Source organism: Dasypus novemcinctus, chromosome 7 (genome assembly GCF_030445035.2).
Source record: "Dasypus novemcinctus isolate mDasNov1 chromosome 7, mDasNov1.1.hap2, whole genome shotgun sequence".
NCBI classification, from domain to species: domain Eukaryota; kingdom Metazoa; phylum Chordata; class Mammalia; order Cingulata; family Dasypodidae; genus Dasypus; species Dasypus novemcinctus.
The window spans coordinates 50,080,689-50,108,496 of NC_080679.1; the positions used below are offsets into that span (position 1 = coordinate 50,080,689).

The following is a 27,808-nucleotide window of genomic DNA, read 5'->3' on the forward strand; positions in this document are numbered from 1 at the left end:
TAGGAAAATTATAAATGAGTCTAACTCTGCTACAATGGGGAGATCGGTTATCATAGATTCTAAGGCCAAGTCCATTGACAGGGGTGCTGATTTCCTGGGGTTGTCTGCCCTGCCTATAGTGTGTAGATGTCTCTAAAGTCCTCAGGAGCGCCTCTGCTTGAGGCTTTGTTTACTGGGGCAGTCAGTGAAATCCTCCTAACACATGCATAAGCATAACTTCTGGAATGGCCTCCAGACCCACTTTGCATAAAAACTCACTTGTATTTAATATTTCCCCCTTTTGGTCTACATCTTTTTCCAAATGTATTGCAATACACTCATCCATACAGTAGTTAAGATTGGTCAAGGGTGGAACAAATTGAGTTCCTTGAAAGTGATTTAAATGTGATTTTAAAATTCATTGGTTCCATTCCAAAACAGATCCACTCACTTAGGAGGAAATTTAAAAAATAACCAATTTACATTAAACCTAATTGAACCACATTCTAGTATTCAGCTACATTTAAAAGTGAAGCTCTAATATTCCTATTTACATCTCATTTTATTTGAAATTTTACTTTGTAGCCCTCCATATTCACAAGGAAAGAAAAACTTATCTTTTAAATATTTACTGGCTATGTGCAATATCGAAGCTGGTATTCAGCAATGTTAAATAACAAGTTTGGTGCCTGCTAGCCAGCCAATTCTAGACTAACCAGATAATGGGGTTCCATCCCTACTAGACCATTCAAATAGCAACCAATGACCTTAGTTCCTAATTCCAGTTGTCACTTTAATTGGTATTCTACTTGATTTCCCTAATTCTTTGAAGGTAGTTAAATATTTCCTACTTTTTCAAACCCTCAGGAGACGTGAAGGGTCTGGTAATGGGTAAGAAGACATGTCCAGGAGAGACACCTAGAGAATTAGCCAAAGGATGGCACCTTTTCCCCATGCTGACGGCCCTACCAAGCAGGATGCCTTGCCTGGCTGTCCCACCACCACAGCACACACTTACGGTATTTCATTAACCTCTCCAGTGGCTCCTTTTCAGTCTTTTTCAAGTGCTTTAGTCTTTTTATTTTATTATCCTACACCACTGTTTACCAAAGAGTCTCTAGAGGATCTCATTAAAAGTGCAATTTTGCATGCCTTTCCCCACTCCAAGACCCACTAAACCATCATCTTGGAGGTGAGGGCCATAAATTTGCATTTTAAATCAGCTTCCAGGTAATTCCCATGACAAATGCAGGTTTGAGAAGTACTGTTCTACACAGTCACCCCTGAGAGTGTTACCTCCATGACTTCATTTACTATCTGTATGCTGATGGCATCTATCTGTTTTCAGGTCTGAGTATTTCCACATGGATATTTCTCAGGAAATTCTAATTCAAAATGTCCAAAACTGAACACGTTGTCCACCAATCCTGCCAAAGACCGTCCTCTTTTCTCAGAAAGATTCTACTCTATTCTCTGAGGGGGCAAAAAGCTTAAGTAAGGTGATCATTCTTATCTCCTTTCTCAGCACAAAATCAATGCCTGCTGCCTCTCTCTCCTTATCACTCTTAGCTTTACTTCTCATTACACCCAGAGGGCTCCCTATAAAACTATTATCATCTATTGTCTAGGATTAATTGCCCTCCTGGCCCAATTCATTCGCCACAATGAAAGTTAAGAGTTATCACTAATCTGATTGGGCTACACTTATGCATAAATTTTTCAAAGTCTCCCAAAGCCCTTGAGAGATAGAAAATCCTCCCTAATCTGCTTTCTTATTATTCCTGCAGATTTATCTTTCATTGCTTCCCTCAAAAACTGCACAGTCCAATATGGTAGCCAGTAGCCATGTGTGGCTCTTGAGCACTTGAAATGTGGCTGGTCTAAATTGAGGTGGGTGGTTAAGTGCAATACAAATTGGATTTCTAAGGTTTAATAACAAAAAATAATAATACAATTTCTCAATAATAATTTTATATTGATTACATGTTAAAATGACACATTTTCATATACTGGGCTAAAAATATTAATAAAGTTAATTCCACTTGATCATTTTTACTTCCTTAATGTGACGACTAAATTTTTTTAAATTACATAAGTGGTTCTCATGATACTTTCATTGGACAACAACACTGCTCTGAATAATCCAGCCATACTGAAAGACTTTTTACTCCTCAAATGTCGTGCTTTTCTCTGCTTAAACTGCCTCCTCGTCTTGGCACCCTTTCCCCTGCTTCATGTGAATACCTCAGACACTTGTCCTTCAGGATTCAGTTGAGATATCACAATGAGGAGCTTCCCTACCGCTTTCCTTCCCAGAGTAATTCTAGTTTAAACGTACCTCCTATAGGCTCTCACAGATACCTCTACCATAGCACATATCCTGTACTGCACAGCACAGTTTGTCTTCCCAATCCCTTCACTGGATGTTTCCTATACTCACCAATTCCTTAATAGGAGGGCCTGTGCCTTGCTCAATGTTCCATCCCCAGGATCTGGCACATTGCTTGGTACAAAGTAGGAACTAAGGAAATAGTAGGAGAAAGGCTGAGTGAAATGACTTCTCTGGACCCACAACATGGAACAGGGCTGATACTGGTATATGTGGGAGGAGTTATGAATTCATATTTTCTTTTCATCCTTAGCCTGCTCACATCCTATCAAACACCACCCCCCAACGCTTTCTCTCCTTTTGCCCCCTGTAAAATTTTAAAACTTTATCTGTTAATTTGAGGAAATGATCAGAGAACAAAATGTAACAGCTTTCATGTAAATATTTTTAAATAGCTTTACTGCTAGAAGTTTACTGTGAGAAAAATGACCTAGTCATTGGAAAACAGTTTTATAACTTTTTTGAAGATCATGTCTTTGCAGGAATTTTAATGAGACCTAAAATCAAATCATTTTCCTTATAACCTTGCAACAGTTGGCACTTACTGAGAAGTTTTGAGTACATAAAAAATTCTGGCATACTTACATTATGATTAACACCATATTACTCCCTGTTCAAAAAAAAAAAATTAGTGTACACCAAATATAAAAGCAGTAAGAACAGATGGTAACTACTTTCTTTTCTCAGTCTCATCAGATATAAATTTTATGTAGCATCCTTGCTGTTCATCCAATTTGGTTATTCTGGGTATCCAGGGTTTTGTGTTTGTTTGTTTTTAATGCTTTGGGGGCTTTTCATGGCACAGCCAAGACTTTTCTCTCTTTGAGATTAAAATGTCTGGAGAACTTATACAAACATTAAGCCTCATTTTGATTTGAGGTATTGCTTAACTGTTTTTGTTGTTGGTTCGTTTTTGCTTCAACTGCTTCACCACTTCTTTACTTCTCCACAGTTATGCCTGTCTTCACCACTCTGCTCAAATGACTTGCTCAAAGGTCAGCATTGAATGGGAATAGGTTAAAGGGACACAGGAACCAACTGAACAAGCTCCTAACGGCCAAAGCTGGAACAAAATTTGAGCAATAAAATTAATAAAGTAGTTTTAGATTATAACTCAAAGTAAAAAATAAATATCCAGGCATCCATATAGATATAAATAAATGAAAGAATTTTTAAAAATCAGAGAGAAGAAACAAATCTCCCATGCAGAGAAATTACTCTCAAGGAGGGGGAATAAAGCAACCCAACTCCCTCAGTGTGGGCTGTACAAAGTAAATTCCTTCCAAAGAATACAGTAAGGTAACAAACACTACTTCTGTTGGGTGATCAAGGTCAGCATCAACAGTGATAAATCATGCTGTTAGTATGTACCTGCATTAGTCAGCCAAGGGTGCTGACGTAAAGTACCAGAAATCTGTTGTCTTTTATAAAAGGTATTTTTTTAATTATCTTTTTTTTTTTAAAGATACATATATCACACAAAATGTTACATTATATAAAGGGTATTTATTTGGGGTAGAAACTTATGGTCACAAGGCCATAAAGGAGAAAGTTCCTTCCCTTACCAATGTCTGCTGCCACGTGTTAGAGCAAGCTGGCTGTGTTTCTGTGTGTTCAGCCTTCCTCTCCCTCCTAAGGCTCCATGGTCCCAGCTTCTAATCTCAGCTGTAGACTGGCTTAAGGCTCATCAAACTTCCCAGGGCTCATTTCTTTCCAGGCTCAGCTGCTCTGTTCTGGCCATAAGGTCAACTGTAGGCTATCAGGCTTATTTCTCTTCCCTGGGCTGTGTCTAAAGAGCACTCTCTCTTCCTGCACATCTGCTTCTGTGTTCTCCTTCTCCTTGAGTTTACTTCCCTGTGAGAGTCTGTTTTATCCACCCCAGGGGGATGGGACATGAAGCTGAGTCACACTCTAATGATGTGGTTGGATCAGAACCCTAATCTTAACATAATTTAATCAGAAGTCCCAGCTGAATTTATTACAGTCAAAGGGTTATCATGCCAGAAGAACTGACCAGTGTACAAACATAATCTATATTTCTTTTTGGAATTCATAAATAACATCAAACTGCTATAGAACCTATGAAATGATGTGATGAAAATGACACTTTACTCCTGTGGTTTACCTCCCAAACCCATAGCACCAAACTAATTATGAGAAAAATATCAGACAAATCCCAATTGAGGGACATTTTACAAAATACTGGCCAGTATTCATCAAACTGTCAAAGTCATCAAAAATCAGGAAAATCTGAGAAACTGTCACAGACAAGAGGAACCTAAGGAGACAATGATTATGGAATGTACAGTGGTATCCTGGATGGAACCCTGCCACAGAAAAAGGGCATTAGGTAAAAACTAAAGAAATCTGAATAAAGCATGGACTTTAGTTAATAGTACTATATTAATAGTGCTTTATTAATTGTAACCAATATTAATGAAAGATGTTAATAATGGGGGTAACTGGGAATGGTGTACATGGGCACTCTGTGTAATTTTTTTCTGTAAATCTAAAATGGTTCTAAAAAAAAAAATTTAAAGACTACCTTGACTTCACACTTGCCAAATCTGATTGCTTTTTCTCAATCTTCATCCCATTTGACCTCACTACAGCACTGTAGAATAATCTTCCCCTTGTGGAAACTCTCACTTTAAACTTCTTCAGTTAATATCTTCTCTTTGTCCTGGTTCCCAATACTCTTTTCAAGTATCCAATACTGGATACTTCTTCCAAAAGCTTAAGTGATATTTCCTAGGTTTCTCTTTGACTGTCTTAACACTTTATATTATCTCCTAGGGGAAAAAAATACAGATAGATGAATGGATGGATGGATGGATGGATGGATGGATGGATGGATAAATATCAATTCCTACAGCTTCACCTATGACTATGACTTTTAGGTTGAGGGCACCAAAATCTCTACCTCTATGTCCACATCTATCTGTAAAGGCCAGACCATATTTCTAGCTGCCTATTGGATATCACTTATCTACAGACCTTCAGGGTTCTTGACCTTAATACATCCCTTCTTTTATCCCCAAATCCTGTGACTCCTTTTGTGTCCCCTGTAATAATAAAGTACAAGCATTATAATTTCTCCAGTCATCTGTTAAGACCCTTGCATAGACCCATGACTATTCTCTTTTTACCACCATTATCCTCTCTGGTCTCAAACAAATTTTGTCTCATACAATTTTGACTATTTCTGGTTGCTCCCTTGTCTGTCACTGCATTAGTGTTCTGGAATACCTACCAATCCTTCATTCAAAACAGCCTTAGCTGACCTTAGAATGTGGAGGCATGCCCTATAGCAGAGACCTCCAGCCCTGGTATGAGATACACTTTCAGGATGGCATTGGTTTGTGTTTCCTGGGAAAGAAACAACACGCCCTCAGCTTATGACTAAGAGACTAAGACCGCCATAGCTTTTTCCCCGGTGTGTGGAGAGAGAGAGAGAGAGAGAGAGAGAGAAAGTTTGTTCCTAGAACTTTGTAGCTCTGGGGCATCTCCTCCCAAAAAGGTCACAATTGACTGATACCCACATGGATGGTAGAAAAACTCAATTTCACTTTAACTTTGGCAAAATCATTGTTATCTAATCAAGCAATTACCCACTCTCCTACCCCACCCCACCCCACAGCTTTTCCTTGCTAATAAAATCCTGATTTTATTGAGGCAACAGAAAAATCATGTATTCAGTTGAGACTGAAGCCAAACACGAAAAGGTAAATCTTTTCTTAGTCTAAACCAAGTGGTTCTCAGGAACCCTTTACATTCTTAAATATTATTAAGACATTTGAGAAGACAACAGAAGACATGTATTCCCATATCTATTTCTGCATTCAATCTGTTGTTTTGGTTGACGTATATTAAGAAAATCCAACCTCGTACAAATACATCGTTAGAAAAGGAGAAATACTTAAATAGTCTTTTCAGATAATTTTGGATATTCATCAAAACTCAAAAAGCTATACTTTCTTGTATTTACTATGTGAAATCTGAAAACATATCAATGAACTTTTGTAATCTATTATACTTAAATCTTTTGATCTGTTTTGCTCTTTATTTTTATTTTATTTTTTTTTTAAAGATTTATTTATTTATTTAATTTCCCCCCCTCCCCTGGTTGTCTGTTCTTGGTGTCTATTTGTTGCGTCTTGTTTCTTTGTCTGCTTCTGTTGTTGTCAGCGGCACGGGAAGTGTGGGTGGCGCCATTCCTGGGCAGGCTGCACTTTCTTTTCACGCTGGGCGGCTCTCCTTACGGGGCGCACTCCTTGCGCGTGGGGCTCCCCCACACGGGGGACACCCTTGTGTGGCACGGCTCTCCTTGCGCGCATCAGCACTGCGCATGGCCAGCTCCACACGGGTCAAGGAGGCCCGGGGTTTGAACCGCGGACCTCCCATATGGTAGACGGACGCCCTGACCACTGGGCCAAAGTCCATTTCCCATGTTTTGCTCTTTAAATGCATCTTTTATCCATGCATGATTTTGTAACATGTTGGTCTTTTCAAATATATTGGTTCACAAAGTTATGCCAACCTTTAAAATACTGAAACATTTCTTTATATTGTATCAAAAAAATCACTTGTTATCATCACTTATTTCATCAGAAAGATCTTTAAGTATTGGGAAACTATCAAGATCACATTGGTGGATACAAGTTACTTAACATTCTAATTTTTACCGGAAAGCTTGAATTTTATCATTTAACATTCTGTCAGTAGTTTTCCTTGAAATGACAGGCTCACTTAGTTCATTTTCAAGAAAATATCTGCAAAACTCCAACTGTGAATCACCATATTTTGTTGGTCAATCTTAAAAAATTCCATGGGAAAAGAAACCTGCCCTTTTAGTTCACAACTTTCAATTGCATTAGTGCTATGGAGATAACTAAAGCACTTTGTATGCAGGAGAACTGTTCCATGGGTTCTTACCATTTCATCACATAGAATACTGAAAAGACATGTACCAATGGGTCAAGATTTAATAAAATTAGTAATTTCTACTGCTTCATCAATGATATTCTTAATTAGAATTGGCCTGCAAAAATATAACAGCAAACTTTGAAGGCTTACTCCCTGCTAGAAACAATGACTACTGGAACATTTTGGGGCCACTGCCTTGATTTGTGTGAAAGTGCCAGCTGTGTTACCCACCATTGCTATGTATAGTCAGTGCAGATATTAACAACACAGTGAGAAAGGCAAACGACATCTTAGAATTATTAGGGAATTCCCTGAAAGGTTCTCAGGACTTCCATGGATTACTGCTGACCTAGCAGATGATATTCCCTTTTACTTACCAATTATTAGTTTTGCAATAGATCTATGACATAATTTTGGCCAGTAAGCCAAAGAGGCCTGTAGAAGGTTGACTGGATGTACCACAGAAAAAAAAAAACAAAATAAAACATGTTTTTAATCTTAATCCCATTCCTGTGGCTGTAACCCTATTGTAAATAGGACTTCTTGAATAAGTTAATTTTAGTTAAGATATGAGTTACTGAATAAGGATGGTCTTAATCCTATTACTGGAAGCCTCTTAGAAAAAAGCATGGGGAGGAGCTAGTAGCTGAAAATCAAAGAACCCAGAAGAGAACGGAGAGAATACTACCATGTGACTGAAAATCCAAGGAATTCCCAAGGATCTTGGACCAGCCAAAAGATACCTATGGAAGGAGAAAGCAAGCCTTCCAGCCCCTGAAACCACTGAGTCAATAAATTCCTGTTTTTAGGTCAAATCATTTTGTGATATTTGTCCTGGAAACTATGACAGGGCCTCTGAGAAAAGTTTCTTCTTTTTAATAAGAGGTATGGAAGCATAAATCTCCCTTTGTCATCTACATGAGAAGCCTAGAAATAACTTGTCCAAGAGAACAAATAACACACTGAATTATAGAAAGCATAAAAATGGAAAACACCACGGTGACTGATGTCATTGTTGAATTCTTGAATTATCCAACTCTGGAACTGCCCTATCTCTAGAATTCTTGTTAGGTGAAACAATAATTCTCCTTAATGCTTAAGTGACTTTCAGATAGATTTTCTGTTCCTTAAAGTAGAAAACATCATTACTTGTATGTATTCTTACACTTCCTTCAATCCATCACTATTTGAGACCCCAAGGGCCTGAACACAAATTTGATACATTCCGTAGTCCCTAAAATGAGCAAGCAAAACAAAATGATTACAAGCCATTTAAGAGAGCATAGTAGCTGGAAGGAGGCAGACCAAGTTGAATAACTAGAACAGGTGGCTTATATGAAGGCAAATCTAATGAAAGAAATGCAATTAAATTTTAATAAAAACATAATGGGAACCCTTAAGGGGATGAATATACAGCACCAAAAATTCTGGGACAAAAACATTATTTGGATTATAATTATAATTAGAAAGTAAACAGGTGTTCAGAGTCAAAACACCTGGAATATATCCAAGTATCAAGAAATCAAAACCACAGATTATATAAGACAATAGAAAAGTATTCATTATTCTGTGTTAACACAACATAAGTCTTATCATTGAAGTTAGAGGTGTGGTCATAAGTAAGAGAAATAAAATGTGTACACATATATACATATACATACATATTTGTATATTGTCAGTTTACAGTAGAGTTCCTGTCAAAATAAAATAGTCCTATCTTTTGATATCTACCTGTTGATTTGGAGATTTCTGATTCCTGATTTTTTGAGGTACCAGGGCTGGAGATTGAACCCAGGACCTAGTATGTGAGATGACAAAACTCAACAAGCCACATTAGTACCCCCTGATTTATTTGTAATCTTTGAATATTATACTGTGAGACTCAGAAGGGGAAATGCTTGAATCAGAAAAACAAATTGGTCTTGTAGATAGAAAAACATGTTTTTTAGCTCTCCTATGCACTTCTCTGTGTGTTAACAGAAAAGCGGGGATGTTTCACAGTTCTTTGTGCCTTGAAAGATCCAAGTTCTTGTTCTTTAAGAATCTAGCCACTGTACAAAGAAAAGTTTTCAGAAAATAACAATCTCTGTAAAGTCAGCTTTTAACTCCTTTAACGTATAATAATTTTAAAATTGATATTAATGATATAATTTGGACTAGATCTGGAAAGAGTAGATATTACCATAATCTACATCTAATATTTTAGAGGTTTCAAAATAGAGAAGTACAGTACCTTTAAGGTATCACTGGATGAAAAAAACAAATTGGCAGGTAGAAATGTAACTAAGACTTGAACAGAAATGGATGAGACTATGAATCTTAACTTGTATTAGGAAATCAAGTACTATAAAAGTAGAAAAGTGAAATGAGAGCTGAGGGCCTTTCTTTGTGTTTGACATTACTACTCAAATTCAACTTCAACAGAAATATTTAATTAAGAACTAAGACCACTGAACTACTTTAGGAACAGCTTTTCTCAAATAGAAAACACAACGACATTTTTCTTCTCTAATATCATAACAAATACGGATAATGCAGATCTGTAAAATTCTTGAACAGACGAGCCTCAACCTGAAGACTGTTACTCAAACTAAGCATCGCAGCTGTAATACAGCTGCAGCAGCTTCAGTAATTTTGCCCTTTATTAAGATACTCATATTGTATATTTACTTAAATTTTGCATCCTTTATCATAAATAAAAACAAAAACTGTTTCCTAGTTCATAGTTTATTAACATTGATAATATATCCATAAAATTTTGCATTGTTTTCTGCCTTAGGATGGAATAAAATTGATCTTATGGTGATATCAATATTTTCCCCACATCCCTGATGAATGGGCTTAGATATACTGATAAATAAATAAATAAATAAATATATATTTTAAAGGAGGTTCCAGGGATTGAACCTGGGATTTTGTACATGCAAAGCAGATATTCAATAGCTGAGCTATACCTCTCTGTTGATAAATATTCTTAACCACAAATTGAAATTGTTTTCAAAGGATATTTTTGGACTTAACTTCAAATGAAAATTCAGCAAGTGTTAATATATATATTTCCACTGAAGTATTAACAGAAAACAAATTAGGCATCAGCAACTTTTAAATAAACTAAGATTGAATGAATTTAATTCCAGTTACAATGAATAATTTGTCTAGGATTTTTTTGGTAAGTTTTTACTTCTTGTTTTAATATTTTGGGCAAGGAATTTTTAAAAAGAAATAAATTATTTAAAATTTAAAGAAATATGGTATTTTAGGGGTATTATAAAAATGTCTGTACATTTTCTTAAGCAGCTATATAGTTTGGGGCTACAATGTATTTGGTGTTTTAATTTGAGGTTAAATTTTTAAATTGGAGATTCAATTTGGCATTTTAAACACACAGATTTTGAGTGAAATAACTAGTTCAATTCTTCCAGCAATGATGTGAAAATATTTCTTCTCTGAATTGTCCCTTTCAGGTACCACAGACAGAAGTTAATATTGAGTTATTGGCAGCCTTATTAGCCACCAACAAGAATTTTACTGAATTGTAATAGAAATTCAAAACACTTACCATGGCATCCACTGGAATATATTTAGTGAAAGAGTGTCCTCCAGTAATCTTAGATGGACATGCTTAGTGTGTGGCTCCATAGCCTGGCATAGATAATAAATTTGTATTCACTGGGGCTATTGCAGTAATCTAAGTAAAAGATGCTGAGGTACAAGTTGTGTAAGGAAGAGTAGAAAGATTTGAGATACAGTTTAGAGGTAGAATTGACAAGACTTAGCTATAAACTAGTTAAGAGGGGGAGTGGGATGGATAGGGGATCAAGGATAACTCTTGGGTTTCAGATATGAACAACTATATGGGTGTGTATTGGTCAGCCAAAGGAGGTGCTGATGCAAAGCACCAGAATTCTGTTTGCTTTTATAAAGGGTATTTTTTTGGGGGGAGAAGCTTACAGTCACAAGGCCCTAAAGAGTCCAACTCAAGGTACCATAAGAGGTACTTTATCACCCAAAATCTATTGCCATGTGTTGATGCAAGATAGCTGCCAATATGTGCAAGGGTTCAGTCTTCCTCTTTCCTCTTAAGGCTCTGTGGGCCTGGCTTCTCCTGATCTCAGCTGTAGGTTCACATAAGGCTTGTTTCTTTCTCCACCATGGGTTTCTCTCCAGGCTCAGCTGCTCTGGTCTCTTCACAAGGTCAGCTGTAGACTATTAGGCTCATCTCTTTCATGGGATCTCTGCTGTGTCTAATGAGCTGTCTCTCTATGTCTCTGTGTTCTTCCCCTGTGTATAAACTTCCCTGTCTTTGAGCATCCATATATATAGCCCACAAAGGTGGGGGGTGGGGGTGGGGGTAGGGAGATGGGGGGACAGGGACTCAAACCTAGTCGCCCTAATGACATGGTCAAATAAAAACCCTAATCTTGATTTAATAAAGTAAAAGTGAAATCTCTGAATCTAATACAATCTAATATGCCCAGAGGAGTAGGTCAGGTTACAAACACAATCCAATATCTATTTTTGGAATTAAAAAACAATACCAAACTGCTACAGGGTGAAATAATTTTTTCCAGAAGGGAGAAGAATAAAAGAGGGATAGATTTGTGGTTAGAAGTAGGAGGATACAGACTTAATGGTTTGAAATATTTTAAGTGTGACATACTTGAGAGACATCTCAGTATAAATGTTAAGGAGATAATGGAATATACAGGTCAAGTTTCAAAGAGGCATCAGAGTCAGATTATCAATTTGGTACTTGTCAGAGTTTAAATGGTCTTTGAAACCATAGGACTGGATAAAATGGCTCAAGAATAACTGGGTAGGCCAAATCAAAGCTGTAATCATTATTTAATCAAGTAAAGTGAAACCTCAGAATCCAATATAATCTAATTTGTCTAGAGGGATAGGCCAGATTGCAAACATTATCCAATATCTATTTTTGGAATTCATAAACAATATCAAACTGCTATACCTGTAAATTAACATGATCTTTGAGCTGTCTTTTTTTTTTCTTTTTCTTTTCTTTATTGTTTTTTTTAAAGATACATTGATCACAAAAAATGTTACATTAAAAAATACAAGAGGTTCCCGTATACTCCACACCCCACATCCCATCCCCCCACTCCTCCCACATCAACAACCTCTTTCATCATGGTGGCACATTCATTGCATTTGGTGAATACATTTTGGAGCATGGGTTCTCAGAGAAACTGCACCTCAAAGAAGGGAGTTTTGAGCTGGAGCTTGGGAAGTAACACACAGGAGAAGAACACAGAGGAATAGAGACAGCGCCACAGATATGGCAGAGGCCCTGGGAAGAGAGAGGAGCCATTTGACTGATAGTCTACAGCTGACCTTCCGGAGACAAGCAAGCCTGAGCCCTGAGAGAACTGAGCCCCGGGGAGAAAGACAAAGCCTAGAGAGGCAATGGTTGACAACTGATAATGGAAGAAGCTGGGACCATGGAGTCTTAAGAGAAGGAGGAAGAGGAAGAGGAAGACTGAACATTGGCAGCCATCTTGCTCCAACATGTGGCAACAGACTTTGGTGAGGGAACTAACTTATGCTTTATGGCCTGGTAACAGTAAGCTTCTACCCCAAATAAATACCCCTGATAAAAGCCAAAAAAAGAAAGAACTGGGTAGGAAAGCAGATATTACTCAAGCGACTGGGCTTCTGTCTACCATATGGGAGGAACTGGATTTGATCCCCAGGGCCTTCTGATAAAGGCATGCCAGGCCCACGTGGGGAGTGATGCAAAAGATGATGATGCAACAAAAGAGAGATGCAGGGGAGAGTCAAGGTGAGATGTGGTCACTTTCCTCCAGTCTGTTTGCAACATCATTTTTTTGGTGTTAGATACCAGACGTGTTAGTATTTAGAACTTACAAGTGAAAGTTGAATCAGAACTGTATTAAACTTCTTCAACATATTTGGACAAAGTCAATTCCCAAGTAATATTCCTATCACTATTAGAATGACCAGCACTTCCCTTGCTATAGCAGGCACGACAGTGCCATAATTTTAACAATTACCAATTAATCAATATACCAGGTTCTTTGCCAAGTATTCTGTATGGTTATCCTCATTTAGTCCTCACGCCCTCTGAAGCGGGCACACACTGAAAAAATTCACATGTACAATTGTCCTCTTATTAGTTCCCCAAGGAGAGGGAGTATATCTTATTCACCTATATCTCCTTCACTAATGTTATGATGGATAGACCATAAATGTTTATTGATTCAATACATGTTTTAATTATAACATCAAAACACTTATATATTTTAACTGTAACTCTAGTAAACAAGGTGGAAACATTGATTTTGCTGCCATTGTCTTACTCAAAGAGCCCATCTTTGTAAATGTTCTTCATACCAGAAGTCCAATTCTAAAATATACTTAAATGTCTCTTTACAGAGAGATTTCTTCTACAAAGGACTTATACACACAGCAGACCCTACTGGAAGTATGCAAAGTTTGATATTAACGACCATGTGCTCCTATCTTTGGCATTCCTTTTCCTCTCCAACTAGTGGATTTATGTTGCCCCACAGTCTTTAGAGATTCCCAGGGCAAAATCCAGCCATTTGATATACTATGTGATCTTCCCTCAGATTTACCCCTCTTGTTTCTAATTCCTTCCCAATCTCTTTTCCTGTTGTACAGGAAATGTGTGGTAGTGTGTTCATAAATTATTCTAAAAATCATAGCATGTTAGAACTGGCAGGTCCTTAAAAGTCTGTCTTCCTCATTTTTCAACTACTAGGTAATTATATTACCTTCAGGGTTATGTTAATTTGGATCATAAAAATGACCTTAGGGTGTGCTGCTAATGGTGGGAAATGGGTGCTACTAAAGTCACATTACCCGCCCTCTGGTACACAGAATGGCATAAATTGAACACTAATTTAAATCACTGTCTTCATAATTTACTCCATTTTAAAATGGGAGAACAGATTACTATAGAAGCTGCTGCTCTTTAGTTTAAGTCATTGAGGGGGGCATGAGTCATCTAGGGAGGTTTTTGCTTAGTTTTTGTTTTAATGCAGATTTCTAGACCTACTGTATCAAAATGTTCAGATAAACGGCTCGGGAATAAAGTATCCAGAGTCATATAGCAAACTGGAACTGAAGTATATTGTTAGTTAAAAACTCTCAACTTAGATCACTTCTGAGGTGATAGTTGTCTACTTTTACTTTAATATAGAAAAGCAATATCTTAAAATATAATTTTAAGGCAAATCTTTGAGTTGTTGAGAATTTACTCGTGCATTATCAAAATATGTATTTTCCCTAAGAAAAACAGATTAATGCTTGGAGATGAAAAACAGCCAAGGGGAATGGGAGGACATTTATGTCAAGGAGGGAGACTGTATCTCCAGGCAACAACTATTTATCAATTTTCCTGCCAATAAAACTTACCAGCCAGTTTCTAAGCTGGGAATACAGATGAATGATTCTGTATAGTAATGTGTTCTCCTTTGGGAAAATTTGCTCAGGAAAATCAGTGCCCATTGATGATACTTTCTCTATATCCTCCGCATTCTTGCCTACACCTTACACATTTAATCTCCAACTGAACTTTTTTAACTACAGCCTATGCTCATTGACTAGAATCCCAAAATTCTCCCTAAAATCTAGAGACTTGGTTTGTTTGTTTGTTTTTTAAAAAAAGCTCTTCTATTTTCATTTCCACGGAATTATAGAAGGCTTGTTTATTTGGTTTGACTTTTTTTTTTTTAAACTATATAGATCTATATTGTGTGAACATGAAATAAAGTACATGTATTATTTTATCTTTTATATGTCAAATTAAAATCTCCTCTCAAAACTTTAGGAAAAAATCCAGGAACAAAGAACAGGAAAATTGGAAAGTAGCTCTACTGGACCTGTGGTTGGCCCTGGGGCTGGTGTATACTCAGGAGACCTGAATCTCCGGACTAACCATGTGACAGCTAGGCCCTGAGCCTCAACAGACTTGCAACTCCTACCCACTAGTTTATTGGACTTACCCTGACCAGCTAACAGGGAGGTGAAGAGGGTCAACCATCACACCAGGGAGCCAAGAGTCCCTACAACTGCAAGCAGGAGAATTGCATCCATCATCCATGTGGAATCTAAGCCCCCTCTTGACATAGGGGTAGAGTGGACATAACCATCCCAGGGTCCACAGGATGGAGGAATAGAGTGGACTGACTGATATTCTACTCTGGAACTATTGTGACTAGTAATGGAAGAAACTGTAGCATTGATGTGGAAAAAGTGGCCATGGTAGCTGCTGAGGATAGGGAGAGGGAAGAAGAGATATGATGTGGGGCCTTTTCAGGACTTAGAGTTGTCCTGGGTGGTACTGCAGGGACAGATGCTGGACATTGTATGTCCTGCCATGGCCCACTGGGTGGACTGGAGGAGAGTGTAAAGTACAATGTAAACCAATATCCATGTGGTAGAACAGTGCTCCAAAATGTGTTCACCGAGTACAATGAGTGTGCCGCTATGATGGAGGACGTTGTTGGTGTGGGAGGAGTGGGGTGGGGGGTGGGGTATATAGGAACCTCTTATATTTTTTAACTTAACTTTTTTTTCATGATGTATATATCTTCAAAAAAATACAATTTACAAAAATGATGAGGTAGGGGGTGGGGAGTGGTGTATATGGGAACCTCTTACTTTTTTTTAAAATGTTTTTTAATGTAACATTCTTTGTGATCTATTAACTTTAATTTAAAAAGTGTAAAATAAAATAAAAAGCTATTAAATTCCCTCCAAAAATAAATTTAAAAAAATATAATAATAATAATAAAAGAACTGGATTCATTGCTATCGGGGTCCCATCATCTGGATCTGACACTTTCTAATCCTGAGGAGATTCTGTTGAATTTTAGGGTTTCTGAGCTTATGGCTGCTCTCTCCAGGGGGAAAATAAAGAGTATAGAAGAAAATTGCAAAAGTTTTTTTAATCTTCTCAAGATTAGGAAGACAAGGACAAAGCCTACTTTAGAATGTTTAGAGGCTGAACCTCTTAAAGATTGTGATTCCCCATCTATTGTTCAAATAGACTCACTACTAAGCTATAAAGCAAAATGCAAAACTTAAATGAATACTTTAATTGGGAGTTTTTCTCCCAATACACACATGGTTTTAAAATCAGTAAGTCTATCATTGCTGAACTTTCTTCAGTTTTTTTGTGCCCCTGCTTTTGCTGGGACCCATTAAGCAATCCAGATAGGGAAAGATCTTGTCTTAGACATGCATCTTCCTCACCAGTCTCCTACCACAAAAGGTAAAGGAAAAATGAATTGGGGATGAGAACGGATAATGGTAAAGAGGTACTTCTGATATACCTGGCTGGTTAGAGTAAATTCAGTGTCAATGTTTTAAATCTTAAATATTTTTCTGAGCGAATACTGTGACTGCTCTCAAATTATTTTAATACCTTTTCAAATTAATTTTTGGAAGTTTGCTAACTTGTGAGAACAACTTTCACCCTTCCCGTACCCCTTCCCACACTGACCACAAGGATAGGCAGTCATTGCACTTACATCTTTACATCTTTACATTGAAATTGGAGGCTTTCATCTACACATATATACAGGTGAAGGGGTCACTGAATTCTGACTGGCGGGTAATCGCTCTCCTTTATTTCTTTCCTGAGTATAGATTTTCAGGAAATGCCAAAGTCTTTATTTTAAAATTTGAATCCTTGGTCTAATTTTTCCCAATCTGTATATCTAAATAGGTTTTTTGTTTGTTTCTTGTTTTATTAACACTTGATCAAACATCTTTACTTTGATGGAAGAGTTTTGCAATGTTACAAGTATATTCCCAATGCTTTCAGGCTCTTTCATTTTCAAAAGATGAAAAAGCAAGTTGCTGAGAAAAAGAATAATATAAATAAAAGTATATAATACAGCATGTTTATTTTGCTCCCATCTAAAAATTTCACAATAAGCAGTTTTATAAAGACGAACATGTTTTATTTTCTGGACCAAGCTTCTATTTGAGAGGTAAAGCATACAATTAATGGGCTGCCTCAAACTTTAGTTCTACTGCCAAAATAAAAACTACCCTACTTAAGACTCTGTGTAGCATACCGGTTATTTGCTTCATAGTATTTGGCTAAGTATGCCTTTCTTGTTTAAGAAATGCATGCCAAGTCCAAAAAGACATACTTTCTTGTAATACAATAAGATAGCATTAATAAACATTCGATTTGCAATAAATTATGTAACACTGGGTAAGGCTGGAGTGGCAAAAGGCAAGGACACTCTATCCTTATAAAAATTATAAGGTCACCAAAGAATTTAATAATAAATCTTAGCTGGACATTATACATCCTGCCATAACCTACTGAATCTACTGGGGGAAGAGTATAAATTACAATGTAAACTATAATCCGTGCAGTGCAGCAGTGCTATAAAATGTATTCACCAAATGCAATGATTGTGCCACAATGATGAAAGAGGTCTTCGATGTAGGAGGAGTGGGGGGTGGGGTGGGGAGTGAGGAATCTCTTATATTTTTTAATGTAACATTTTTTGTAATCTATGTATCTTTTTAAAAAAAGACAATTTAATTTAAAAAAAGAGAAAAAAAAACCTTAAACAGAGGCATTAATATTTAAAGATTACAATTTATACAAAAAACACATGCCCTGTGTAAAGTGTAGAAAAGACCACTTCCTGAGTAAAATGGACTGTTTTATTAAATGGATCGCAAGTTCTACTTTAATGTGACATCATTCATTTATGTACAAATCTCCACCCTTATTCTCCTCCTACCCTTTACAACCATGTCTTCTGGCTGAGCTGACTTAGCCCAGGGCATACTGCTTGGTCACACGGTCTGTGTGATCTCCTCTATAGTTTTTTCTGCACATTCCTCAAGCCCATGCATAAATCAAGTCCAAACTCTTTGGTTTTATTCTCAAGTCACTTTATCACATTCATCACTATTTCTCTTTCAAACATTTGAGTTCTCCTTCAGCTGGCTGCCCTTAAAATTCATTGTTACTTATGTCTGTGGCTGACCAGTTACAGTTCTAGTACTGTCATCTTACTGCTATTAAACCTTGGCCTTAAATGGAAACGTTTACTTTAGTAGGTCCACTTAACCCAAAACACAACTGTAAATGTTGGAATACTTGAAATTATTCTAAGGGTAAACTCTAAACCATTTCTTTTCTTAAAAAGTTCAATAATAGACAGGAGAGCAAGAAGCAATGTGATATAAGGAAAAGGGTAGATTAAGCCAGACAAATTTGAATTAAATCCCAGTACCACTGTTTACTAAGGAAATTATTTGACTATCCAAGCCTCAGTCTCTTCATCTGTAAAATATTCCTTACTTTACAGTGTTTATGAAGATTAAATAGGATAGTGTATATAAAGAATCTAGCATATTGTCCTAAACACAGTAAATTGATAAGTGGATTTATTAGTATCATAGGTACTAATAAAACCCCTCCCCCTTCCCCTCTTTTTTTTTTTTTTTCCAGGTATCAGGGACTGAGGGTTGAACCCAGGACCTTGTATGTGGGAAGCAGGCAATGAACCACTGAGCCACATCGGCTCTCCAGGGTTGGCTTTTTCATTTGTTTTGCTTATTGTTTATTTTTTTCACTTTTCAGGAGACACCAGGAACCAAATGGAACCTGGGACCGCCCATGTGGAAAGCAGCTTGAGCCACATTTGCTCCCCTCCCCATACCTCTTTACCTCTTTTGTCCTCAAAGAATCCCCAAATTCTGCCTGCTCATGTACAGCTACAAAATCTGCCCACTAACACTTATGTTTCCAAGCCAAACTCTGTTTCCATACTTGGTCATTTTATACCTTAACTACTAGTTTTAGTTTGATAAAGACTTCCAATGCAATGTACCAGAAGTAGGTTGACTTTTACAATGGGAATTTATTTGGTTAAAACTTTACAGTCTGGAAGCTGTGAAATGTCCACATCAGAGATACTGACTCACCAAGTTGCAACTGTGGGCAATCAGACATAAGTCAACATCATCTAAAGATGCTTTCTCTTCTAGCTCAGCTGTGGGTGAGCAGGCACATGGAAGGGCATGATGCTAGCTATGCTGGTCTCTGCCTTCTCCTCCAGGCTCACTTTTTCCCAAGCACAGCTGTGCATGATGACGTCTATGGCCCATCTCTGCCTTTTCCTCTGGGCCTCCTCTCTTTCAGGCTCTTAGGGGCCCCTCTCTGTGCCTCTGTGTTTCACTGATTCCAGCCTCCAGCTTTCAGGACCTCTCTTTCAGCCTCTCAGTGTTTCTGTCTCTGCAGCTTTTTTCGGTGTATCTGGGGCTTTTTAGACCCCATTTATAAAATACTCCAGTAAGAGGATTAAGACCCACTCTGGGTCCCCCAGTCTAATAAAAGACCCTTAACTGAAGCAATCTAATCAAGTGTTCTAATCAAAACGTCGCTTAACTGAATCTTATCAAAAAGTTCTTTCTACAGTGGGTTTTCAGGCACAGGAATGGGTTTGTTTTAAGTACAAGATTTTCTGGGGTCCACAAGACTAAAACCAGCACACTACTACAAATGTATTCTTGCCAATTTATACATCTCTGAATTGAAAATTTTTACAAATAAAATTATCTTTTCCAAGAGTGTTGGCTAGGCCACTTTTCTCCTTAATACTACCTACAGCCGCCAGCTCCTCCAACTGGAGAATTGGGTTATGTGATGTGAGATGCTCTAAAGTCTTTGGGGCTAATAATAACAGGAGAAAATGACCCCCAATCCAACAGGCAGCTTCTAAATCAGTGTAGTTTATTTCCACAAACCCTAACAGCTCTTTGCCCCTTGACAAAGTTCAGTACCAAGAAAGCAAACCACCTTCAAAGAAATTTTTAAAAACTCAAAATCCAATGGCAACCCATTTGTAATTCTAAATATGCCTTTAAAAGAAGTTCAGCTCATTTTCAAACATTGTCTTGTAGGAGCTTTTCCAAGGATATTATTAAACAATCAGAAATAAATGGTATATGACATAGATGACATAAACAGACTACTTAAATTATGTATATTCTAATCCTGCCTGTCAAATAATAGCTGGAAAATGTGCTTAATAAATATTTCTTCACTTAAGCATCTCTGAAAATTCTAATACACTAATTAAGCCAGTTTTCTATTAATCTGATTTTAGAAGCTTATTGTTTGCACTTAGTTACCTGAAGGATATTAACCAGAACTTCTCAGAGCAGCTTTGTTTACAGGAATGAGAAAACATCTCAAAGCAATACCAGACAGAATGGTGTAAGGAGCACCTTATGACCCAATCAATCTGTAACTTTTCTCAGAAACAAAAAGCTTGCTATTCTTGAGTGGTTGGCACAACAATATCTAAACTGTGGTTTATTAGCAGCAGAAACCAAGGACAAGTTGAACATGCTTGAGACAACACGGGACTGAGAAACTGCACCTACCTTCCTCATAAGACCCCTCATATCACTTGTTTTTCTTCTCCCTTACCCCTCTCCTTTGCCTATAAAAACCCTATTTCCCATTCTCACTTTGAACTGGTTTGGGGAAGATTCCCCCAGTTCCTTGCTTGTGCACTCACAATAAATCACCTTCTCACTGAACAACGTGTTTCTCCTTTGTGGCACTGGATCCGGTGGGCCCTTCTATTTGAAACAGCCTTTAAAATAAGACACTGTTTATCACTCCAATTACAACCATCATTAAGCATCACACTGTCTCATTCACTAGTGCCAGTCAGACTGCAGATAGTCAAAAGGTAATCAAAAGGTAATCCCAGGGAAGCAGCTGTGGCTCAATCAGTTGGGCTCCCGTCTACCATATGGGAGGCCCTGGGTTCGCATCCCGGGGCCTCCTTGTAAAGGCAGGCTTGCCTGCACGCCACAGAGAGCTGCCGGCCTGCAAGCCCCGGGAGTACCGACCAGCCGGCAAGCGCCGCAGAGAGCAGACTCTGCAAGGTGACGCAACAAAAAGGGAGATAAGTAAAAAAAAAAACACAGAAGAGTGCACAGCAAATGGACACAGAGAGCAAAACAACAAGCAAGCTCAAGGGGTGGTGGTAAATTTAAAAAAATAAAATACAGATACACAGAAGAACGCACAGAGAATGGACACAGAGAGCAGGCAAGCCGTGGGGGGAAGGGGGGAAGGTAATCCCAATGAATAAATTACACTTTGAATGAGTTTGATACAAATTAAAACTACAGACAATCTATGTTTTATTTGAAAAATGGTAGCTCCCGACTCTTGATCCCTCTATTCATTTTTGTAGCAGGTACTCTCCAGTACCCTGTGCTGATCTCTGAGTTACCAGAGTCAGGCAGGGATATGGGAAAAAAAACATTTAAGGGATTTAGGAAATGGGAATGATGGCCAAACACAGGTTTTCAATATGGTAGATTTTAGAGAGTTGAGCGGATAGTTTTCAGTGCATGATAAATAACACACTCAGTAAGTTTGGCATGCATACCCTTTTTTTCTGTTTTGTTCACTCTTGTATCCCTACCACCTAAAATAATGTCTCAGGTAAATGGTTCAAAAACATTTATTAAATGAATCAATGGCCTTTGAAGGAGAGTGGACCTTCCAGAATGGGAATCTTATAGCGGCAACTTGCACAACATTTGTGGTGGATTTTTACTGGCGGGGAGCAAGAACATCCATCTCTAAATATGGTAAGTAGAGGATTTCCCACGTAACTTCATTCAGACAGATTCAGACAGAAAGTTCCACAAGTTCTAGGTAACTGGAACTATTAAATTTTAACTCTAATCTCGTACTTAACCTTCATCACAGGAAGTTTTGCTCCATATCTCACGCATATTAATTGACAATTTAATGCCTTCTTTTGCTCTGAACTCTGGGAAAATATTTCTATAGTGCCTTCAACTATTATTAATGGAGTCATCATTCTTTTTTTTTTTCCTCCAGGCTAACTCAGGTATTCTTTCATTCTTCAGCTATTCTTTCTGACCCTTTAATTATCTCTATTGCTCTTTGAATGGTCTCCAGATTTTTAATATATAATGTTGTATTGCCCAAGCTTGGACACGATATGTTGGGACTGGTAGGTGGAAGCTGCCTAAGTGATTTTTGTAAGATAACCTCATGCTTCCTATTCCAGTTTATGTGGACTTACATCAGTTTGAGTTTTGATTTTCTTTCTTTTTTTAATTACATTTTCCATTTGCAGGTTCAGTCTCACAATTTCTGAAATAGTCATCTTTTATATTGGGCATTCATAGACTGGTCATTCTCTAGCTTGTATGTGTAATTTCTTTCCTCAAGTACATTACCGTCTGTTTATCAATACTAAATCTTCTTTTGGCCTAAACACACCACAGTCTTAGCCCAGTACTAGATAAAAGTAAGCAAGCAATCCCAATATAATAGTGGTATCTGTAATATAAAACCAATCTCATTTTCTCCATTATTATCTCTTCATGTCCAAATTTATTCTTCCTGAGTTCTTAGTCTGTGTTATCAGCATCACTGTATGCCCAAACTAGAGGGGCCAATCATTTTTTTATTCTTTCTTCTCTCTCACTACCTACAGCTAATTGGTTTCCAAGTCCTGCTGTTTTTACCTGACACATCCTGTTGTGTTTACCTCTTGCTATGGCCCTTCTTCTTTATTTCACTCTACTACCTTAGTTCAGGCCTTCAGCATCCCTAGACTGGATTAATGCAATAGCTTTGGGTTCCTCCCCTTCCATCTATCATTCCTTCCTCCATCTAAACACTGATCTGATCATGCCAATTCTTGCTTTAAAAATCATGATTCAGAGGAGTGGATGTGGCTAAAGCAGTGAGTGCCCACCTCCCACATGGGAGGTCCAAGGTTCAGGTCCTGGTGCCACCTAAAAGAAGAGAGCAGATGCTACCTCCTGCTGCAGCAAACTAGACGCCACCTCGCACTGCAACAAGCTAGTTGCCATCCCTGCTGCAACAAGCAAATGCCACAAGCCAGCAGATGCTGCAGCCCAGGAGATGATGTGCCTCAGGCTGTTGGGCACTCGCCTCTCGTGGGAGGTCCCAGGTTCCGTTCTCAGAGCCTCCTGGAGAAGGAGAGCAAACAATAAGCAGACAGACAAGAGAACCATCTGCAGAAGGAGGGGATAAATAAAGAAAAATAATAAATAAATATTTTTTAAAAATAAGCAAAAACAAAAAGCAGACAATGAGCAAAAACAAAACAAAACAAAAGAATAACTAGCAGACATTAAGCAAACAGCAGGCAGCAGGCAAACAAGGAGAAAAAAAAAACAAGCAGGGAGCAGACACGGCCACCTCCCAGGTGGGAGGTCCTGCGTTTGGTTCAGTGGTTCCTCCTAAAGAAAAACAATCAGACAACAAGCAAAAAAAACAAAAATAAAAAACAAAAACCAGCAGACAATGAGCAAACAGAGGGGAGAGCGAACTCAGGTAAGCCAACATGGCTCGGTGATTGAGCGCTGGCCTCTTGCATTTAGGTCCTGGGTTCAATCTCCAGTCCTGGTAGCTCAAAAAAAAAAAAAAAAAATCACAAGTCCCCATTGCTTAATAGGCATTCAAGACCATGAGACTCCACCTGCCTATTCAGACACCAGTCACATCTCTTATCTCTTCTCCTCCCCAAACCCTACATCATGAATGACAAATGTGTCAATTTTGATCAATTAGAAGTGTTATGACTTAGCTATGACAGACTGGCCACATCTTCCATGAAGGGGGTGATGGTATTGGTAGTAATGGCACCACCTGTGTAATGTATTTGCTGTCCATCTTGTTATACAGATTGAATAAACATTTCCCTAGTTTCCCTAACTCTTCATTCCTTTTGGTATTCTGTAACTTTTTATTTTCCTAGACCTAGTCACCCAGACTCCAGTCTTGCTCCTGTTCTCATTGCTTTTGCAGTTATCTTTTTTAAAAAAAATCAGTAAATAGTATTTGGACAGTGGATGAGCATACCAAAAAAAAAAAAAAAAAAAAAAAATTGGCTCCACATATCTCATCATATATCAAGTATATATAAAGGATCCAAGATTTAAATTTTAAAAAATGAAGCTATAAATGTTGTTTTAGTTTGCCAAAGGCTGCCAAGGCTATATACCAGAAATGGGTTGGCGTTTGCAGTGGGGATTTATTAACTTAAAAGCTTTCAGGGGAAGTGGATTGGGCTCAACTGATAGAGCATCTGTCTACCACATGGAAGGTCCAGGATTCACACCCAGGGCCTCCTGGCCCATGTGATGAGCTGGCCCACGCAGAGTGCTGATGTGTGCAAGGAGTGCCCTGTCACACAGGGGTGTCCCCCGTGTAGGGGTGTCCCACACGCAAGGAGTGCACCCCATAACAAGAGCCACCCCATGTGAAAAAAAGTGCAGCCTACCCAGGAGTGGCGCTGCACACATGGAGAGCGGAAGCAGCAAGATGACACAACAAAAAAAAAGAGATACAGATTCCCGGTGCCACTGACAAGAATCCAAGCAGACACAGAAGAAAACACACACCAAATGGACACAGAGAAGCAGACAACAGGGGAGGGGGTAGAAGGGAAGAGAAATAGAAATAAAAAAATAAATCTTTAAAAAAACAAACTTTCAGTTCTGAGGCTATGAAAATGTCTGAATCAAGGTCTCATCAGAACAAACCTTTCCCCCAAAAACTGGCATCTGCTTCTCTTCCAGGTTTCCTTGCTTCAGCTTCTGGCTTCCTCTCTCCCAGTTTCTGTTGATTTTAGCTTCTGGCTTCTGAGGCCTTCTCTCTTAGCCTCTGGGAGTTTCTCTGTCTCTGCAGCCCCCTTTGCCATGTTAATCCCATTTATAAAGGACTCCAGTAAAAGGATTATGACCCACCCTGGGCCATGGTCTACTGAAGTAATTTAATCAAAGGCCATTAAATGAAGTCATTTGATCAAAGGAACCTACTTACAATGGGTTTACACCCACAGGAATGGATTAGTTTAAGAACCTAATTTCCTGAGGTCCAAAAAGTTCTCAAACTACCACAAATGTTTTAGATGATAACAAGGAAGAACTCATTTATAGTCTTGGGGTGGAGGGGAGGTCTTTTCTAACTATGACTCAAAATCTTGGAGTTAAAACATTTGTAAATTTAATTCTATCAAAACCAAAATCTTCTACAAGGCAAAAAAACAAAACACTCCACAACACTCTAAGCAAATGCAAAAGATGAACTGGAGAAGTTATTAGCAACCCATATCATAAAAATGTAGCACCTCTAGCATATAAAGAGTTTTTAGAAATAATAAAATAACCAACAAAAATATAAAATTGGTCAAAGAATATGAAAACAGGTAGTTAATAGAAAATTATATAAATGGCTCTTAAATATATCAAAAGATGTTCAACTTCACTCATTATAATAGAAATCCAAATTAAAACTATTAAGATATCATTTTATTTTACCTATGAGGTTTGAAAAATATCCAAAAGATAGATAATGCTATTGGATAGGGGAAGCAGGTAGTCTTGTATATTGATACTGAGGATGTAAAAATGATGTAGCATCTACGGAAGGCAATTTAGTAATATCATTCAAAATTGCGCATGCACATACTCTTGACTCAACAATTTCACTACTGGAAAATTATCTTACAGATATATTTTCACAAGTGTAAATGCCTAAAGCACAAGATTATTCACTTGAGCATTATTTGCAATAGCAAAATGTTGGAAGCAACCCATCAATAGGGGACATATCAGTTATTACATCATATAATATAATAATATGCAGCTTTAAAACAATTTTTCTGCGAAGTGAACATGGCTCACCAGATAGAGTGTCTGTCTACCGTATGGGAGGGTCCAGGATTCAAACCGAGGGCCTCCTGACCTGTGTAGTAAGCTGGCCCATGCGCAGTGCTACCACGCACCAGGAATGCTGTGCCACGCAGGAGTGTTCCTCACGTAGGGGAGCCCCACGTGCAAGGAGTGTGCCCCCGCATGGAGAGCCACCCCACCTGACAAAAAGTGCAGCCCACCCAGGAGTCACACCGCATACACAGAGAACTGATGCAGCAAGATGACGCAGCAAAAAAAGAGACACAGTTTCCCGTTGTCTCTGAGGGTGCAAGCAGACACAGAAGAACACATAGTGAGTGGAAACAGAGAGCAGATAGTGGGGTGGGGGGAGAGAAATAAAATAAATCTTTAAAATAAATAAATTAATTAATTAAAACAATTTTTCTTATAAAAAACATAAAGAAGTTCCCTCTACTGAAATGGAAAGAACTCATTCCATTTGCTTAAGGGAAAAAGAGTATAAAGGTTCAGAGAAGAGAACAGAATGCTTAATTTGCATTTTCTTGAACATATTTAAAGAGACTCTGAAAGGATACACAAGAAAATAGAGAACATATCTCAGAGGATCTGGATGGATGGGAGATAGGGGTAGGAAGACGATTTTTTACTAAACACTTTAAAGTTTCTTTTTAAAATCATGTGTGATAGATTTAATTTGGATGGATCCCAGAATATCATGTTCTTAACCATTCCTATGCATGCAAACCTATTATAAATGGGACCTTTTGATTAGATCCATTTAAGGGAACTTCCTTTTGATTAGATCACTTCAGTAGGGCATGACCCAATGTGGGTCTTAATCCTCTTACCAGAGTCCTTTTAAAATGGAGGAATAAAAAGTCACAGACACCGAAAAAAGGCCTCAGAGAATGAAGATAGCAGGAGCAGAAATCAGCAAACCTGGGAGACAGAAAAGCCACATATGGAGCTGCCTGAAGTTGCAACAATGAGGCCCAGAGAAGAGGCGAGAGATGAATAGACACTACCATGTGCCTGATCACCCACAGTTGAGCTTAGGGAGAAAATGAGCCTGAAAGAGATGGCAGAGACCAGCAGAGCTACCACTGTGCCTTGCCCACGGCAGGAGTCTAGGATTGGCAGCAGCCAACCTTTGGGGAAAGAACTTGGCTTGATGCTTTGATTTGGACATTTTTTCTCAGTCTCAGAATTGTAAGCTTTCAAATTAATAAATACCCATTTTAAAAGCCAACCTATTCCTGGTATTTTGCTCCCAGCAGCCTTTATCAAACCAAAACACAATGTAAATATATTATTTATTAATAACTTAAGAGGTAAAAATAAACTCCTTTTGGGGAGCAGATATAGTTTAAGAGATTAAGCACCTGCTGCCCATGAACAAGGTCCCAAGTTCAATCTCCTAAACCTTCTAAAAAAAGGGGGCGGAAATAAACTCCTTTTAGTTAGTTGTTGCCAGCGATTATGACAGTCTGAGAAAAATGTACAATCTTTACTAAACTTCTTCTACTTTACTAGGTATTCTGAAACTTCTCTCACCCTGATTTCTCTTGATGTCTATGCTCAGTCACAATACCCTCAGTGCTTTGCTTCTTTCCCAACATTGGGCATTTTTATATAATTTTCTCTACCTTGAAAGTTTTTCTCCACCCTCCTCCCCTACCCTTCATGCCAACTTACATATTCTTTAGATCTCAATTATTTTAAGACTGTCTGTCCAGCCTGGAGAAGTTTGGATTG

At 38.0% G+C, this 27,808-nt stretch overlaps 1 protein-coding gene across 34 annotated transcripts in view; it reads right to left on the reverse strand.

Annotated features, from left to right (window-relative positions):
- The window catches only part of SLC39A10 (solute carrier family 39 member 10), a 170,299-nt gene that overhangs the window by 87,082 nt on the left and 55,409 nt on the right, over positions 1-27,808 (reverse strand). For 10 of the 34 annotated variants that reach the window (XM_058300439.1, XM_058300446.1, XM_058300438.1 and 7 more), the window contains 2 exons: positions 3,260-3,431; positions 2,420-2,500 (listed from right to left, as the gene is read on the reverse strand). The exons of 18 other annotated variants lie outside the window; for them this stretch is intronic. The gene's annotated coding sequence lies outside the window, so the exon portion shown is untranslated. Of the gene's footprint in view, positions 1-2,419; positions 2,501-2,953; positions 2,979-3,259; positions 3,432-4,913; positions 5,161-10,853; positions 10,937-27,808 lie in introns of those variants that run through there. 6 more of the 34 variants (XM_058300462.1, XM_058300449.1, XM_058300444.1 and 3 more) reach the window with 4 other exon arrangements.